General features: G+C 41.3%; 1 protein-coding gene across 1 annotated transcript in view; it reads right to left on the bottom strand.

The window, feature by feature from the left end:
- Window positions 1-13,052, bottom strand: part of LOC307130106 (uncharacterized protein) — a 35,533-nt gene extending 22,481 nt beyond the window's left edge. Inside the window, exon 1 of the mRNA XM_079822985.1 lies at window positions 12,955-13,052. The gene's annotated coding sequence lies outside the window, so the exon portion shown is untranslated. The remainder of the gene's footprint in view (window positions 1-12,954) is intronic.
- Between the last annotated feature and the right edge of the window lie 3,489 nt (window positions 13,053-16,541).

The following is a 16,541-nucleotide window of genomic DNA, read 5'->3' as shown; positions in this document are numbered from 1 at the left end:
GTTTGAATAAGTATTAAACAAACACTATGTCTATAGGCTCATATTTTATTTATTTGAATTTGAGTCTGACTAAGACGTGGTGGGACCACCACTAAGTTACCGCCTACCACCTGAGACTGAAAAGTAGAGACTAGCTAAGTTAGTAAATACATATGTAGACTTGCCTACACTTAAATAGCCTGTGCATACATAGTAGCATTTCATCTTTTATAAAATTAGATTTTGGCCAAATGTATTTTATTTTACAACCGGAAAGACAGAGTGCCCAACTGCCCATTATAGCTACAACAAACTAGTTTGAAACCTGCTGATAAAAATGTAACGTTACGCCGTTATAATGACGGACAAATTGCACATTTGCACACATTCGCTGGTCAAAACCCCCTTAACTGCATAGCATTTGAGTTTGACTTTTGTAAAATGTTAACAATATATTGATAAGTATACAACATCTGAACAACATATAATTTGTTTTTTGTTCGCCCCGCGCTGTTTCATACTGGAACTTACAGAAAGCGACTAGTGTGATCCTCGTCGTCACCTAGGTAACATATCTTTGATTCATGATTGCTGATGATACACTTGATTTATTAACATTTAATCGTGTTAAGGTAATAATATAAAATGATGGTTATTATTCAAGGCTGTTAATATGCACACATTATTCGTTATCTAGCTATTTTTTTATCTACAGTGTTCTATACTCTCTCTGCTTGTCTTGTATAAATGTAGTAAAACATGGTTTGTTGTAGTAGTTACAACAACAAAAAACTACAGAATCAGATCAATGTGAAATATTTATATTTTATCATGTAGAATGCAATATATATATTTGGACGGTAAGATTTTTAAATGTTTTTAAAAGAGTCTCTTCTGCTCTCCAAAGGCTTCATTTATTTGATCCAAAATACAGCAAAAACAGTAATATTTTGAAATATTTTTACAATTTAAAATAACTGTTTTCTATTTGAGTATATTTTAAAATGTCTTTTTTTTCTGTGACCAAAGCTACTCTTCAGTGTCACGTGGTCCTTCAGAAATCTTTTTTAATTTGCTTTTCACGGCAACTGTAGTTTTCACTCTATTTTTTTTTTTTTCAGTGCTGGGTTATTTTAGGGAAAGTGTAGTGAATAAGAGACATAATATTTATGTTATTATGGTTGTTATTAATAGTGAATAAATCTAAAGCTTTTGAGACTATTATTTTGCATTATTGATTTTGTCATGAAGCTATGACCATTTCTTCCATTTATGTAGGCTTAATAAATAATCTTTATTATATATATATATATATATATATAATAAAAAAGGGGTGCCCTTTTTCAGTTTCAACACATGCCCCTCAAAAGGTCTGTGCACGGCCCTGTTTGCGGGTGTAACGTTATTTCGGCTGCACACTAGTCACTCTGGCTGTTGAACTTATTGTAGTCTTCTCAAAAGCCATCTGTTATAATCGCGTTGCGCATTATAACCACTTACACGTGTTTATATTGAGTTTATGAAAGCGATGTCGTCTCATAATCAGAGTCGTTCAGATTAGCGGAGTTATGTTCAGAGCGCGCGCCGCTCTCACTGAAATCTGCACTCAGATCAGAGATAAACGTGCGATGTATGCAGGAGATTCATTCATCATACAGTGATCGAACTGTTTCTGTTCTATTTCAGCAGCGAAAATAGTTTCAAACAAACACAGCAGAACCACAGCGCATCTGATATGACTGGCATAACGCAGGCGAATTTAGGGACGTCTCTAAAGTTACATACAACATTGGTAACGTTACACGTTTCAATCTTCAATAGCATTTGAAGAGAATGACAGTCATAAAACTGACTGTAAAGTGATCATTTAGGTGTCAGGTATGATACACACCTTTTGATATTTAATAAAATAAACTGTCAAATCATATGGAAATATGGATATGCATTATTTCACAAGGATACTGTTTGGGCTCTTACACAAAATATGCTAGATTAAAATGCATCATTGCTGAACACTGATGAGAATATTGATTGAATATATTTACAGAGATAATATTAGAGATTATATTTACGACAAATTATTATTATTTATGCGTTATGCGTTGCTATTGACGACGGCCATTATAAGGAAGGAAATCCCACAGAATAGAATCTAGCTTAAAAAAGTGCATAGAGCTGCTTGATTTATTTGTTGATTTTCAAATATAAAACTTGTTGAAATGTTTTAAGTGTGTGCATCTGTTCTTTTTGAACACTTTCATCTCATTTGAACAAAACCGTGATAATATTGATAACCGTGATAATTTGGGTCACTATAATCGTGATGTTAAATTTCCATACCGTTTCATCCCTAGTACAGAGTCATTTGAACTATGCCAGTTGATCACGCCTCTTGTGGTCTGATTGGTTGAAGGTAGGGCTGGGCGATATGGCCTAAAAAAAAATCCCTGATTTTTTCACAAAATGGTATTCCATGGTATAAATGGGCACCATATCTTTTGCAATTTACAATATGCATGTCAAAGGTTTATGAATTGATATGCAGATAAAATGTACTTTTATTAACAACAGTAATGTGCTAAAAAAAAATAGGGAAAATTTAAATATTCTGCTCTAATTAAATATAGGTTACCATTGTTCTTTTATAGTATCACACTGAACTGACCAACAGCTTCCGTGATTATTCAAGGAGCCCTTTGCTTGGTTTCTGGGTAATTTAGTCACAATTTGAAGAAAATTTTTGTTTTTCATGAGACGTTGTGACTTCCTACTTTTGTCCATATACTAGAGAGGGATAATAGTATTGTAAATGGCTAATAAGTCAATAAGTGCTCCTATGCCGCCTGCCATCTACTGGTTTATCATCTACTGGTTTATAACTGTTTATCCATTATAATTAGTAGTTTATTGCAGTTTATTGCAGATTTATTTGAATGAAAAACTACTCTTTACAATAGCAAATGTTCTGAAATAAATGGCCTTTTTGAAAGGACGCCTAGACTTTTCTTGACATAAAAGCTCACAGAAGCTACATTACTGAGAGAATCATCCTCATATTTGAATCATGACATGATTAGACATTCAGTTTTATATTCAAGTTATTTTCAGGCTCTTAACATTAAATTATAATATTTTTTTTCCCTAAGTGAAAAAAAAAAAAAAAACGTGAGTCACTTACATGTATATTTACATGTATATTACTCTGTTCCCATATTACTTTGAGTTATTATGACTCTTGGGTAGCAACATTTCAAGTGTCTAGTTTAAAATAAGACCAGGATTATGAATATAGACCATAGGGTTTAAGAGCTGTAGACATTTTCATTTGGGTATATCGTTTTCAAAGAATTCTCAAAAATGGGGTGCAGGTTAAGAGGTTAATGTGCACGTTAGGGCTCCCTATATAGTTTACAGCATTATCTTTAAGACACTTATAGATAGTCGACTGCGCTCATTCAGGCCGTTTCTCAATATTTCCTGTAGGTCAAACAGTAGAGCATGGCGCTAGCAGCGCCAAGGTCATAGGTTCGATTCCCAGGGAAAGCAAGAACAGACAACATGTAAAATGTGTACCTTGAATGCAATCCAAGTCGCTTTGGATAAAAGCGTCTGCCAAATGCATAAATGTAAAATGTAAATATGCATTCTTGTCTGTTCTTGTGAAACGTCAGTTGCTGCCCAAGTCCGGTTCCATTTTAAAGTTTACATCTAGCCAAATACAGTTCAAGTCCCCGGATGTGTCCTTGATCCGCCCCTTTTATCGAGGATGCATCGAGAGGAGACTTGTGTGGACTTCAAACAGACCGGTATCCCAGAATGCATCTCGCACCAACTAGCAAGAATCAATTGCGGACGAGAAACCCTGTGTAATTTAAAAATACTCCTGTTATTGTGTCAAAATGTAGTTAAGACTTTTTCAGGCGAGAATGTTGTTTGTTTAAAGCTTAAATCTGTGGTTTATTTATAAAGAAGGCGCCTATTTGAAAATTTTATTTGCCGTTTTATCAGCTGTTTGTTTTGAAACTGATGACGCGGCGGCACAAATCTTAGGGGTGTCGAAATGAATCGTTTCTTCGATGCATCACGATGCAGACGAGGGCGATTCGGTATTGGTTCAGTAATAGACCATAACCGATTATAATGTACAGATTATTTTCTGACGTCATTTGTCACATACGTGCGTTGTCGCGGTAGCATACAATGGCAGAGGGAGGTGAGACGTGAGTAATTCAAATTCTCCAATTACTTTAAAAAGACGACATCTGGGCATATTTCGGCTTTTGTGAACAATCTGGTAAGCACGACCTGGAGAACACACATGTTGTGTGTAAATCAAAGCTATCTGCTTTATCTAAACGATTTCATTTACGCCTGGGCACATAAATGTATCTCCGCAAAACAGATATTTCCTGCACTATAGAAAGATTTATTGGAGTTCACGTCACCAAAAACAACAGATATGAGCTGCATTTTATTGATCACCATTGAGCCGCGCGCTCTCCTATTGCGGTCTTGAAATCAAAGACCGCAATATAGGAGAGTGTGCAGCAGTTCACTGTATGTATTTGTTCATGTTTTATTAAGGGATAAGTCTGAAGCACACCATAAAATTATTCTAGCAAGTCATACAGGGCTAGTAATGTATACAGCTGTATGTACAGATACGCACCCAGGTATCGGATAAGTACTCGGTATCGGCTGATACCCTGAGATTAGGTATCAGAATCGGTATCGGGAAGGGAAAAAGGGTATCGGAACATCTCTAGTTAGGTTCATTAATTATTTTTGCGTGATCGAGCTCAGTTATGCGCGCTATAAAGGGGGCTCTCTTTGCTCGCTCTCCCATAATCCATTCACAAATTGTCATGCTTCTGAACCAGCGTCTACATATACTGTAACATTTCAGGAGTGACCGACGCATTACGGGGGTGAATCCGAAATTGTTCTGTGATGAAATTGCAATGATTGACAGTGATAACCGTAGCAACTGACGTGCTTTTGTCAATATAGAGCTTCACAAACTGTTTCTCAACAGCACAGTATCATTATTTCTGTTTTAAACAATAATTCAGAATTTTACAGAAGTACTGAGATCAGGGATGCAAACACATGTATGACTTCAGCCCGGGTGATGGACGAGTCCTCCTCCGAGTCCCCAGCCACTGCTTCCTCAACAGAAGACATGTCGATGGGATTGAGGAGATCCTCTAAGTATTCCTTCCACCGCCCGACGATATCCCCAGTTGAGGTCAACAGGTGCCCATCTCCACTGTAAACGGTGTTGGTAGGGCACTGCTTCCCCCTCCTGAGGCGTTGAATGGTTTGCCAGAATCTCTTCGAGGCCAACCGATAGTCTTTCTCCATGGCCTCACCGAACTCCTCCCAGGCCCGATTTTTTGCCTCCACGACTACCCGGGCTGCAGTCCGCTTGGCCTGCCGGTACCGGTCAGCTGCCTCCGGAGTCCCACAAGCCATCCAGGCCCGATAGGACTCCTTCTTCAGCTTGACAGCATCCCTTACTTCCGGTGTCCACCACCGGGTTCGGGGATTGCCGCCTCGACAGGCACCGGAGACCTTACGGCCACAGCGACAATGGAGGTGGAGAACATGGTCCACTCGGACTCAATATTTCCAGACTCCCTCGGGATCCGGTCGAAGCTCTGCCGGAGGTGGGAGTTCAGTGTTTCCCACAGATTAGAAATCAATTTGTGGTGGGGGCATGGGGCGGGTGGAGGGGATGGGTTCAGTGATTGCCAAAAATATCGATTTCGATCTTGATTCAGTATCAATTCATATTTATATAGCCTACTGTACATATAAGGAAAAATACGTTTAACTACTTTAAACTTTTATTAAATCATATTTGCTCACATTCAAATAATATTCACTTTTGTGTGCTTATATAAGTATTATTCAAAATATTAGGATGTAAGTTATTAACTTTTTAAAATTTCACATTTAAAGAAATCTAGTGTTTATCATGTATAAATATTTATTTAAATGCAAAAACTAAAAATAAGTAAGATGATATGATCTGCAATACTTTGAGCAACTAGATACATATTATTTATTAGTACTGTATATTTATTAAAGAGCCATACAGGCCTCTTTGCATTGGAATTCTCTATTTTAACCTTCGTTTAAATGTTTTATAAGCTGTAGTGTTGTTTCACTGCAGTTAACGCTGTTAAAAACAAACCACCACCTGCACATGATCTTCTCCGATTTAGATATCCGCACCCGAACGTCACATTACAATTATTAAAATTCTCAGTGTTAAGTGCAATTCTATCGTAAAATATCGATCATCAAGTCTGTGTCACAACTGATAATGCAACGAACAACATCAAAGCGCTGCAACTAAATGACTGGACGCGGTTACAGTGTTTTGCTCATCGTCTTCATTTAGCCATTGGTAAGTGTCTAACAGAAATGAATAACAATAATAGTTTTATAATTCTTTATGACTTTTATTTTTGTTTTTATTTTATTATTTATACATCCTGTTATTAGGAAGTACCTATGTTGTTAATCTTATTAATAAATCTTAATTATAGAGATAAACGTTTTAAACATTTTTAAATGGATGCTACTTCTCGTGTAAATTGTCAGCTATTGCTACATTATGTTTACACATTGCCCTCTACCCTTTTAATCTATTTATACAGAGAGAGGTGTAAAAGCGCCCTAAGTTGACCGCGCAATTGGGGTGTGCAAGAAAATTGTGAGTGCCTTCTCAAACACTTGGAAAAGACAGCGTGAACTGGCCATAGCTCAGGTGCAGCTAGGCTTGCCTGCTCACAAGCTTATCACTGAGAGTCCAACAAGATGGGGATCCAGGCAACAAATGATCGAAAGGGTCATTGAGCAGGAAAAAGCCCTAACACAAGTCCTGCAAGCTGACAAAAAGACCAGACATTTGGCTCTGACATGGCAGGACATGGACGTTCTTGAATCTGTAAATAAGGCATTATGCCCACTCGTAGAGTTTACAGATGCCCTGTGTGGGGAACAGTATGTAAGCGTTTCATACTTGAAACCCGTGCTTTATCTTTTTAATGAACAGGTTCTTAAGCCACAGGATGATGACACGCAGCTCACCAGGGACATTAAGGTGAACATTCTTGACTATTTGAATGAAAAATATGCAGATGAATCCACCCAGGAGCTGCTTCACATGGCTTCCCTTCTCGACCCTCGCTTCAAAACCACATACATAAATGCAGAACGAGTGGACTACATGAAGACCAGAGCTGCAGCAGAGATGGGGAGTCTTGCAGCTGATCCAAAAAGGCCTGTCGAGGGAGTCTCAGTGCCACTAGCTGAAGTTTAGTCTTTATATGCACACTTAGACACCACACGCGGCTATTGACTGACCACGAACAGGTAACTTACTTGCATTTTTCATTCGTTAATGTCTCGCGGTCTTGCTGTTTTTTTTTTGTTTCTTTTTTTTAACAATTACATTGAGCTAAAGGTGTGTAGTAGAATTGATTAGTAATGCCTTACACTACTGCATTACAGCAAAAAGTAAAATGTTACTGTAATGCATTACTTTTGTAACACGTTACTCCCAAAACTGTAGATAATACGTATATAAAATTGGTTTCATAAACCACATATGCTAACAAACACACACACACACACACACACACACACACACACACACACACACACACACACACACACACACACAGCTGAAGGATGATGAGAAAAGACACATTAAGTTCCCTTTCGAAAGGGAACTCTCGCTGCGTCTAGCTGACGCTATGGGGGGGGAACGCCCTCGGCGTGACTGGTGTCTGAAGCTACTATCGAATCACGGCAAAGTCTTTGACCGACGTCAGCCCATGACGTCATCAACGTGCGACCCGGAAGTATAAAAGGGCGCCGTGCCAACACATACACATCTTTCTCGTCTTCAGGGACTGTCTGTTTGAACTGCTATACGAGTTAAGGTAAAACAAATTCAATTATTAATACACACGAGTGTGTATTTACTGCCTGGGATCAAGAGCATGCACAGTCAAGTTCATTTGAAGTTGTTTGTGTGTGAGTGTGAGCGGTTTTCAATCTGAGATCGCTCCACTCTAGTCTGGTTTTTTTCCTGAGGGAAGAAAGTTTGGCATCTGGGACTGGATGATGCTGTCCCGCTCAAGCTGAGGCTGAGCGTTGGCATACATCATGGGTTCTCAGATGCAGCTCGCCGATCGTCGCGACGATCTGGCGGCTAACGAGACTAAACAGCAAGTGCTCTTAGGGATGGCTGGTGAGAGTGGTATGAATCCTCTCAGCCACCTTGACCGTGTATGCTGAGCTGATGAATGTTATGGAACGTGCTACGGGCAGGCTGCTGCTGCCATGTTGGCGCGATAGAGGAGAGATCGCTCGTGGTAGATTGCACGATCGATTTCTCCTTGGCCATAAACCATCAGCTCAGATGAGCCTTCCATTCCTTCTTGATCTTCTTACAGAGATCGAGAGGGCATGGAAGAATCCATATTCTACCCAATGTTCATCAACATCAGCGTTTTAACTTCGCTGATGTCGAGGGGATAGGGGAATATGGATATGTGTTGAGGCTACCGACTGGCGAGGAAAGTTTGCGAACTTTTCTCGCGTTTCGTGGGCATCAACACTGAAGAGCTCAAACTCTGCTTTTCTAAATCACGATGTGCTTTAATGGCAGGGGCATACACGGCAGCGGGTCAGGCTGGTGCTGCTTTTCACACCATGGCGGTGTTTCAGGCGTACCAGGCGGACCTGCTGGAGGATCTCGACCAGGGGGCCGGGCTGTCCCCTGAGGCGGTTGCTGAGCTGCGCCGCACCACAGATCTGTCTCTCCGGGCCACCAAGCAGACTGCTGCTGCTATCGACCGCTCTATGGCGGCTATGGTGGTTACGGAGAGGCATCTGTGGTTGGGCCTGGCTTATATCGGGGAGAGAGAAAAGGGGTTTTCTCTTCGATTCGCCGGTTTTGCCTACTGAACTTTTCGGCACCTCCGTGTAGGCGGTGGTTGGAAAGTTCAGGGAGGCGAAGGCGCGCTCAGCGGCATTTAAGAATAAAACATGCATACCGCTGAGATCCGCGCCCCCACCCAGGCAGGCGGGACCTGGTCCTTCACGGTCTGAGGACCGTAGTGCTAGCGTCTCCTCTCGTGCCCCCCCCCCTCCTTGGAGGAGCAGGGTACAGAGGAGATGGGATTCCCGCTGGAAAAAGGATGTAAGGGAGGTGATCCAGGACAAACGTTCTCAACGAAGGCGTTGGTGATGGATCACTTCCCTTGAGGGCGATTACATCATAGCCCTCTCCTTTTTCCTTTTTAATGACTTTTACCCAGGCGCTTCTTACATCAGGCCTGAGGCGGGCCTATGGTGAGTAGAACTATGTTCTGGTGGCCCGCCCGGACTTGCTCAGTGAGAACGCCCCTTTCAGGCATTCAAGGGCGGTAGAACATGGTGGTGAGAACCGCACAATGAGTCTTCGCTCAGCATGCCGCAGGTGAGAGTGGTCATTTTTGTGTGTTATACTAAAAATATGTATTTCTTACAGACCCTAGGTTCCTGTATAGAGTTGGGTATTCATCAGAGAGAACTGTCTATTCCCCTGCTTAGTTAGGCTTTAACACAGCACCATTATCTGGGTTATGTTTGTGAGCGTGTGTTGGCTTTCCCTGGTTGGTCAAGATGGCGCCAGATAGGCCACCGCTTATGGTTATCAGAAGATGGGCCTCCTCTCATTTTGAGAGTAGTGTTTAGGCCGCCGCTCTTTTCTTTGAAATGTTTGCGGATTACTAGGCGGTAGCACACTTTTCTGATAGAATGTAGTGTTTGTCTACCGCCTAGGGTTACTATGTGTCTTCGGTTCCCTAAGCCACTGCAGGTTGGATTAGTTTGTCTCTGTTACGACTGAGCGCTACGGCGTCAGTTGGTATGTGGATGAAGGAGGCGCGTTGCTGAGGCACCGTCACCTTTTTTGTTGTACTTAGATCGGAGGCCTCCTCTCATTGAGAGTCGTTGGTTTTAATAGCAGTCAGTTTGTTTGTCTGGCAGTTATTTCTCGTTTTTGCGAAACTCGTACAGCTTGTAGGCTTCTACAAGCCTCCCTGGAACGGGTCCCCATAGTAATGGGTAGCTATCATGTGTTAGGCCTCAGCAGGCCTCCATGAAAACGAGCCGTAGGGTCTAATATTACTACAACCCACATTTTTCAATATGGCTGTCCCAGTTAGCAGGAAGGATTGCACCGTTCTCAAGAGTAAACGGTGACAGTGGTAGGCCTTATCAGGCCTCTAGTAAGGCAGGTGACAATGCTTAAGCATCAAGGTACTACTAGCCTAGCTGGCTATCAGGTTAAATAGGGGTAATACGCTCTCCTGAAGGTCGGCTGTCAATTGTAGGCCTCAGTAGGCCTCTTGAACAAGGCGCATTATCAGTTGGAAGGCCTCAAACAAGGCCTCACTGGAGGTATGTACCGATGTGCGCATCAGGACAGCTAGCCTGGAGGCTATCAGGTTGTAGGCCTCATCAGGCCTCCCCGAAGGCCCGCTGGTAGGTGTAAGGCCTTACTAGGCCTCCTTGAGGGTGAGCTCTCAGGTTGTGATCACTACCAGAAGCAGGTTGTAGGCCTCATCAGGCCTCCCTGAAAGGCCTGCTGTTAACTCTAAGACCTTACTAGGCTTTCCTGAGGGTGAGTTCCCAGATTGTGGTCGCTCTCAGAGGCAGGTTGTAGGCCTCATCAGGCCTCCCTGAAAGCCTGCTGTTAATTCTAGGCCTTAATAGGCCTCCCTGACTCGAACAAGGTAGTAGGCCTCATCAGGCCTCCCTAAGGTGTTCCTGGGGTCCAGTCATCTGAAACAGTTAGCACGCATTGCAAACAGGTAGCAGGCCTCTCCAGGCCTCCCTAAAGGCTGCTTATCAGGTAGTAGGCCTTAATAGGCCTCCCTTGAGGGCGAGTTCCTTAATCAGGATGCTCGAAAAGCCTGCGTAGCTTGACTGTCGAGTCCCAGATGGTGGTCACTCGAACGAGGTAGTAGGCCCCATCAGGCCTCCCTAAGGTGTTCCTGGGACCCAGTCATTTAGCACGTATTGCAATCAGGTAGTAGGCCTCTCCAGGCCTCCCTAAAGGCTGGTTATCAGGTAGTAGGCCTTAATAGGCCTCCCTTGAGGACGGGTTCCTTAAACAGGATGCCCGACTAGCCTGCGTAGCTTGACTGTCAAGTAGTAGGCCTCCATTAGGCCTCCTTGAGAAAACAAGGGTAACCTCAGCAGGCGGTATTGCTGTCAGGTAGTAGGCCTCACTAAGGCCTCCCTGAGGACGGAGTCCCGAGCCTGGATGCTTGGGTTTCCAGCATGGCTTGCGGTTAGGTAGTAGGCCTCTATAGGCCTCCCTGGAATACCCGCTATCAAGTAGTAGGCCCACAGGGCCTCCTTGAAGTTGAAGTTCCTGAGCTAGGCACTTTGATTACCAGTTCTCTGTGAGAACTTGTGGTAGTTGGGCCTATAGCTGGAGGTTACTCGCCAGGCAGGCTCAGCTGCTCCCCTCAATGAGGGTCGTCTATGAGTGCTCAGCCGCCTGAGCCTGGTCAGACGGTCGTAGGCCTCTCATGAGGCCTCCCTGTTAGATCAGTCATTAGGCCCTTTCGGCCTCCCTACTGCTTTGAAACACAAGCACCTGGTAGATCCTTGATTTGAGCAGGCAGACTCCCCTCGATAGCAAGGGTTGAAAAGCACTACGCTGAGTGTTGCTCTCTTGGATAACCCGTCTCTGAGTTCCGGGCTAAGTAAGACTGCCTGTGTTTCAGTCCCTTAGCTTGGACGCCCTTTGGGCACCATCCAGAGGCTCTGTTTTGAACAGACAGGGTTGGCTAAACCGAAGTGTCCATAACACTTAGGGCACCAGGTCAGGCCTCCCTGGTGGCACTCGGGAGAACTTTTTCCCGAGTAGTGACTGGCTGGGGTTCCTTCGGGTCCCCTAGCCACATTCCCTTGAAGGGACCCCTTCATTGGAAGTAGTGGTCCCGGGCCTTGGAGCTGTCTGGATGGAACTCCACGCAGTGCGTTAGGGTTCCGTTTAGTTGTATAGCTTGGGCTATGACCGTAGGGAGTGCTGTCACTGTCAGCCCAGGACCTGAGGGGGAGTCGCTCAGGTTTTTCTATGAATTACTTGAGTTGACAGTTGTCACTGCCAATGGGCAGACACTCCCCTCAGCATGGCGGCGTTGGTATATCGTTCCCCATAGCGTCAGCTAGACGCAGCGAGAGTTCCCTTTCGAAAGGGAACGTCTAAGGTTACGTATGTAACCTCTGTTCCCTGAGAACAGGGAACGAGCGCTGCGTCGCGTTGCCATGCTTCAGGGCCTATCTGCCATACAGTCCCTTCAGACGAGAAGATGTGTATGTGTTGGCACGGCGCCCTTTTATACTTCCGGGTCGCACGTTGATGACGTCATGGGCTGACGTCGGTCAAAGACTTTGCCGTGATTCGATAGTAGCTTCAGACACCAGTCACGCCGAGGGCGTTCCCCCCCCATAGCGTCAGCTAGACGCAGCGCTCGTTCCCTGTTCTCAGGGAACAGAGGTTACATACGTAACCTTAGACGTTCCTTCCCCTCTAACAGTAACTGTCACAATTCACCTAATAGACAGGTCACAGATAAGGCTATAAACATACATTTTAAAATCAAAATGAAAGCAACACACATTTACTACAGTAAACGACATTTCCACACACTCAAACCACCAAAATTAGATGTGGAGAAACTTATTTAGAGGGAAAACCCCGGGCTCTAATTCGGCGCGCGGGCGGCAACATAAAACAAACACAAGCGGGAATAAAACTCCACAAGTACATCGAACTGTTAGCAGAAAAGCATAAATAAACGTGTTCCGGTTTTATGGCACCTCTATAAAAGATATACAACTCGAAAAGTCGCTTAATACAGCATAGTTTCACTCTATAAAGCAGGGACGTACCTGACTGACTCTCTCAAGTCGCGGGTTGTTCTGACAGAGCGTGCGCGCGTCGGTCCATTACAAATGAGGTCTTCTTCTTCTTCTTCTTCTTCTTCTTCTTTAGGGTTTAACGGCAGCTTTCATCCATTCACGTTGCATTACTGCCATCTTCCGGATTCACTTTCCTGTAATGACCATTACGTCATATTCTTCTCATCAGTCCTTTTCTTGTTAAAAAAAGAAAAAACTTCCTCTGCTTTGTTCATTTTCCCCACTTTCCAGTATTTCCTACATTCTTGTCCCTGTTTTTCCAGCTTTTCCTAATTCTTCCATCATTTCTTTTCTCTGTTCTTCATATTGTCTGCAACTCAACAACACATGCTTTATAGTTTCTGCAACCTGACAGCATCCACAAAAACCATCTGGATGCTTCCTTATAATGTGTAATGTGCTATTCAAATTACTGTGACCTATCCTTAATCTGGTCATAACTATTTCTTCTTTTCTATTTCCTCCCCTGTTCTTCACATCCCCAACTTTATTTTGAAGATCATACAAATGTCTCCCTTTAGTTTCCCCGTCCCACTGATGTTGCCATTCTCTAATGGCTTCTTTCCACACTATACTCTTTCCTTCAGATTTTGACAACTTAATATTTACTTCAATATTCTCTTTTTTAACAGCTTGTTTGGCTAATTTGTCCACTCTTTCATTACCTACAATGCCAATATGAGCAGGAATCCAAATCAGCTGAATGTCATAGCATTTTTTCCTTATTCTTGTGTATATTGTAAATATTGTATACAGTAAATCCTGATGACTATTTGACATACGAGACTGTATAATGCGGACACTGAGTCACTTCCAATTAAAGCTTTATTGATTTTGTTTTCCTCAATCCATTCTAATGCAATCATAATACAATTCAACTGCATACACACTCAGATCATTTGTAGTTTGTCTGCTTACCTCACCTCTTTGATTAAAAATGTAAACTGCAGATCCAGTCTTCCCTGTTTCTGGATCCTTTGACCCGTCTGTATAAATCTGCACATGATCTTTATATTTATAATCTATATATCTATAAAATTCAGCTGCCAAATCTGTACTATTACTTGCTGTTTTGACTTGAAGTAACTTAAAATCAGCTTCCATGGTTTCTAGCTTCCATACCGGGGTATCAGGCCACATTACAGTTGGGCAGAGCTCCTTTTCATACACTCCCAAGTCTCTAGCTGCCGCATCTCGTATCCACCCAAAACTTTTGTGCTCTCTCCCTTTCCCAGTTATCTTACAGTATTCTTTTGATTGGATGACTATCTCCATGTCCTTTTAAATTTACCCAATAATTTACAAGCAATTGTTTTCTTCGAATATTCAGTGGCATTTCTCCACTGGAGCTCTCCAACTTGGAGAGCACACACTGGCGATGTTTTTACAGCTCCTAAACATAATCTCAGTGTTTTAGCCTGCATTACTTCAAGCCTTACAAGAATAGATTTAGCTGCTGATCCATACGCCACACTTCCATAATCCATCCTTGATCTTATTAAACTTACATACTTCAGTGACTTATAATCTGCTCCCCATTCTAGTCCTGTTAAACATCTCATTGTATTTATTACTTTTTTACACTTGTCCTCCACATTCCTGACATGCTCTACCCATGTTTAACTTTCTCTAAATTACTTCCATATAGCTTTAGATTAATATTTTCCTTGATTTTCTTCCTTGTAAAAAACATCACTTTAGTATTCTCTATAAAAATTTAAAACCCCACTTTATTCCCCACTTCTCAACCTGTTGTATCCCTTCTTGTACTTTTTTAACTACATGTTCTACATTTCTTCCTTTTTTCCATATTGCCCCATCATTCGCAAACAGTGACCTTCCCATACCTACTGGTATATTTTCATATACATCATTTATCATTACAGAAAATAATGTGGGACTTACAACACTCCACTGAGGTGTTCCGTTCTCTACAACATGTTCACTTGATAGGTCTGCCCCTATTTGAAACTGTATTGTTCTTCCTTTCAAGAAATCTTTTATCCAGTTAAAGAGGTTTCCCCTAACTCCCATATTATACAATTTAATCAATAAGCCCTCTCTCCATAGCATATCATATGCTTTTTCTACATCAAAAAATACTGCCACTACTGTCTCTTTATTTATTTGTGCTTTTCTTATGTCATCTTCCAAACACAATACAATACTATAATCCATAGTATTCCTACCTCTTCTAAACCCACTCTGACATTCAACCACCATACCTCTTTTTTCTATAATATACATTAGCCTCTCATTTATCATTCTTTCCATTAGTTTACAGACATGAGATGTCAGGGCAATGGGTCTATAACTTGGTTTACCAGAATCTTTCCCAGGTTTTCTTATCGGGACAATAATTGCTTCCTTCCAGCTCTTTGGTAGTTTCCCTTCATCCCACACTTTATTGTACAGCATCAACAACTTCTTCTTCCCCTCCTCACTTTACTGTTTCAACATGCTATAGCAAATTTCATCTTTTCCTGGTGCAGTCTTCCCAGTTTTTACAAATGACGTCACTCACAGAACGAACTCAAAAATGCATATTTCCCCTCTGTCTTGCAGAACAAAATGAAGATAGTGAACAAAAAGTAAAATAATATAAACAATTAATTATTTAACACATAATTGTTTCAGAAACAACTTTACCAATTCAATAAACATAAATAAGCTTTTGCTGGAACAGTTACAAAAAAACCCTCTCAACACTACAAACAGTTTATATTTGGCACACTTAATGCAGCAGTTTTAATGACATTTTAAACCATCTGCAAATAAAGAAAACAACCAACAATTTGAACATTTTACAGCTATTATTTACAGCAAATGACTCTTGTACAATCTGGAAACAATGACAAACATTAGTGAATAAGTAAGTTACATGGACATGGGAAATCTGTGAGGTTGGTCCTATTCAATATTTTAAATTGTAGTAACAATTGTTTATTTCTCACTGTCCCAAAAGAGAAAATGACAAAAAAAAAAAAAAAAAAAAAAAAAAAATATTTATATATATATATATATATATATATATATATATATATATATATATATATATATATATATATATTAAGCAAAATACAGAGCACAGACAATGGTTGAAATTCTATCTCATTACTTTATTAACAAGTAAATTCCAACACAGTATATTTGGTGAAAAACATTATTTTCAATAAGAAAAAACTCTGAATATATTCAAGAATAAGTGCATTTCCTTATATGCATTACCTGATTATTTAATCTGACTCCATTAATGAAAAGGTTTCCAAAGATATGCAATAATTCATAAATATGAATAAACGTTTAATTCTTCTACAACCCCAAATCAGAAAAAGTTGGGACAGTATGGAAAACGCAAATAAAAAAAAGAAGTGATTTCTAAATTTACTTTGACTTGTATTTCATTGCAGACAATATGAACACAAAATATTTCATGTTTTGTCTGGTCAACTTCATGTCATTTGTAAATATGCATCCTTTCCTGTCATTCAGACCTGCAACACATTTCAAAAAAAGTTGGGACAGGAGCAATTTAGGGCTAGTAATGAGGTAAAATG

Source organism: Gobio gobio (genome assembly GCF_949357685.1).
Source record: "Gobio gobio genome assembly, chromosome: 8".
NCBI classification, from domain to species: Eukaryota; Metazoa; Chordata; class Actinopteri; order Cypriniformes; family Gobionidae; genus Gobio; species Gobio gobio.
The sequence above is the reverse complement of the archived record's forward strand: the minus strand, read 5'-3'. Positions and strand labels throughout refer to the sequence as shown.